The sequence below is a fragment of the Condylura cristata genome, unplaced genomic scaffold (genome assembly GCF_000260355.1).
Source record: "Condylura cristata isolate star-nosed mole 26May11 unplaced genomic scaffold, ConCri1.0 scaffold00042, whole genome shotgun sequence".
NCBI classification, from domain to species: domain Eukaryota; kingdom Metazoa; phylum Chordata; class Mammalia; order Eulipotyphla; family Talpidae; genus Condylura; species Condylura cristata.
The window spans coordinates 5,197,972-5,201,219 of NW_004567143.1; positions in this window are offsets into that span (position 1 = coordinate 5,197,972).

The window sequence follows — 3,248 nt, forward strand, 5'->3', positions numbered from 1 at the left end:
CCCCCGGGGACAGGGCCCCCTGCGCCCGTCCCGGCGTGGGCCGGAGCGGGTGGGCTGCTGAGAGCACGCTTGTCGGCGCCCGGACAGCGACGTGGAGCTTAGGGACGCCGATGGTGAGCAGGAGTTGGCGCCCGGGAGAGGCCCAGGCCACGCGCCTGTGCTGTGCGACACGCCAGGGAGCCCGCGTGGGAGCCACGCCCGCGCCCCTGGGGAAGCCTCAGCTCTGGCTGCAGCTCAGCTCGGGCCGCGCGGCTCGGAACCCAGGCTGGCCGGGCCCTGCCCCAGGGGACCGCGGCGCTGGGCTCGGGGCCTCCCACGCAGACCGGCCTCCGCCAGGTCACGCGCAAGAGGCCCCGGTCCATACTGCCGGCCCACGCTTGGGTCACTGTGTCCCCAAGTCTGACTCAGCCTGTACCCAGAAGGATGCCCGGCGTGCCGGGGTGCCCCTCACCTGCCCCACTCTGATGAAACGCACGAGGGCGACTCTCTGGCTTTTGAGCTTCTAAACATCTAATAGAGCCTGCTGTCTTTTCAGGATAGGAAAAAATCTATAAAAACCAGGTTTAGGAAGGATTGAATACTGTCATAATTCAATAAATGGGTAAAAAGCATTTTTATTAAATTAAAAAATTACTCTTTTTAGATGTGACTCATCCAGAAAGTTGCTCTCGAAAAAAAAAGGAAAAATGAGGCTAATTTTAGTTTAAAGGCATTGCAAATCAAGAAAAATTTATAAAAAATAACCTGGCCGCACTTCAATTCACTGACAGAATTAGGAAAAAACGTAGCGCACAGCAGCGACCACTCGACGGAGGGAAAACTGCAGGAGCTGAGCTTGCGGGCCAGGCGGGGACGAGAGCCCCGGCCGAGGGGGTGGGGGCCGTCGGCCGAGGGCGCGTGGGGGCGTCCGGCCGAGGGGGGTGGGGGCAGCCCCGCCCTATTCCACCAGCGACAACCCACCTTCCCCGGGCGGCAGCTCTGTGACACCCACCAGCTGGGCCTGGCCGTTGTTCCCCGCCCGGCCACGAGGGCCGCGCTGCGCGGACGCGGCGGAATTCACAGGGGCCGGGCTTAGCGAGCTCCGGGCAGGAACGCGCAACCCCAGGGCGGCTCTGGAGCGCTTGGAACGTGAGAGACGGCGCTGACGCTGACAGCGCTGACGCTGAGTCCGCGAGCGAGCGAAACGGGAGGGAGCCTGCTCTGTGGAGGAACCACGCGCCCTGCTGGCGCCGGGACGGAGTCCGTGCCCGCCTGTGCCGCTGGCCGCGAGCTGCGCCCTCCCCGCCGGTCAGCTCTCCAAGCCCGGCCTGCGGACGAGGGCTGACGGGCCTGGTGAGCGGGCCGGGGCTGCCGGCGGGCAGGCGGCCATGCCCGGTGTCACTCCCCCGTCCGAAGGGCAACATTTTGCTGCTAATGAAAACACGTAGTAGAGAGCGGACTCTGCCACCGGCCTATTAGGTCGGATTTTAGAAACAGAGCTGGGTGCCCGGGATGCAGACTGGCCACCCGTTAGCCAGGCACCAGCGCATTGTCAGCAGCGCTGGTCGTGGCGGTAAAGCTCATCTCACTGGGGGTTCGTGCGAGGGAAAGGCAGGAGAGTGGATTCACTTAACCGCCGCGTCGTTAGCGTCGAGCAGTCGAGGCAGGGAAAGGCCGATCTTGCTCTTGAAAAGCTCCCCGAGTCGCGCCCTGGGAGGCAGAAGCCCCGCGCCACCTTGCGGGCAGGTGAGTGGGCGGCACGCGGGGAGAGCTCGGACCCACCCCCGCCCGTGGGTGCCATTGGGCTGGGCTGTTCCTTTTTCTCTCCTTGAGGAATGCGTGGAGAAGACTTTAACATCAAACGGGGTCTCGCTGTGGTCAGCGCTGGCGTTGAGACCAGCCCTGGGGAGTAGGGGGCCTGGGCGGGGGTGTCCAGGCACCTTGCAGGCACTGCAGGGCTCAGAGGACAGGACCCGCCAGACGGATTCTGGAGACTAGACTTGGGGGTGGTGCTCAGTGCCCGCCAGCAGCCATCCTGGACAGTCCAGGCCCTGCTGCTCCACCTGCAAAGGGCGTCGGTGCAAAGCCGGCCGGACGGCCGTTTGGCCGTGACCGCCGGAGGGCCTGGGTGCCCGCGCTGGCCCCAGCGGCCGCAGGAGCAGGGCTCCACGCTCGTCCCCAGGCGCTCGCTGGGGATCTTCCCAGAACTGCCTGTGGTGTGGCGGGGCAAGGCCGGGGTGGCAGAAGCAGCAGCCCCGCAAGTCCAGGGGTGACCAGCAGATACTACTGCGCCGCGGCTGGCGTGGGGGCGCGGGAGCGGGGTGGGGGACGCCTGCCTTTCCCTGCAAGCATTTCTCCGGGTCCGGCTGAGCGGACGGCGGGGGATCTGTGAATTCCCGGCTGAGCGGGGGCAGCACACCAGCCACACGACCAACGCGCCGGCTCCTGCCCCCGGCTGAGTGCAGGCCCGGTTCGAGTCCGGGGTGCAGGCCGGGACCCAGAGCCGCCCGCCTCCGGGGGACACCCGCCGGAAGGGAGTTTGGTCCGTGAAACAGAACTCGCCTCCCTCGGCCTGCAGCCTGAGCCGGGCGGCAAGAGCAGGCTCGCGTGCCCGCCGGGGACTCCGCCCACGGCCGAGCACGCTGCGGTGGCCTGCGGGAGTGGGCAGGCTCCGGCACGTGTCCTCAACCGCGACCCCAGCAGCGGGGTGCACACGCCTCCAGTTTGGGCCAGCTGCTGCGATTTCTAGCATCAGTTGGCAATGCTGTGTGTGATTTGGGGGTGCGTGTCAGCCCCTCCTCCAGGGTGTGTAGCTGCGCCCACTGCCGAGCGCCCTGCCCTCCCCGCCGTCGCTGTCCTGGGGCCCAGCTGCGGCCGGCTGCCAGTCTGGGCTCCAGCCTGCTCGGTTCCCCTTGGGCCCTCCGGCGCTGAGCTCCCGGCCCTGTCTTCGTCCTCCTCGCTGGCCTGGGCTGACTTCTTGGGGAAACAGTACACAGCACAGGACCCGGCGGTCCACCCCCACGTGGCCACCTGAGGGTCACAGGAACTAAAGGGGGGCCCCGCCCCAGGGCCCACTGCAGAACGCTCACAATAGCCAGGTGATGGCCAGGGTGAGGACGGGGGAGGGCTGCAGGGCGCGAGAAGGGGTGAGGACGGGCGAGGGCCAGGGAGGCGTGAGAAGGGGTGAGGACGGGCAAGCGCCAGGGAGGCGCCAGAAGGGGTGAGGACGGGCGAGCGCCAGGGAGGCGCCAGAAGGGGTGAGGACGGGC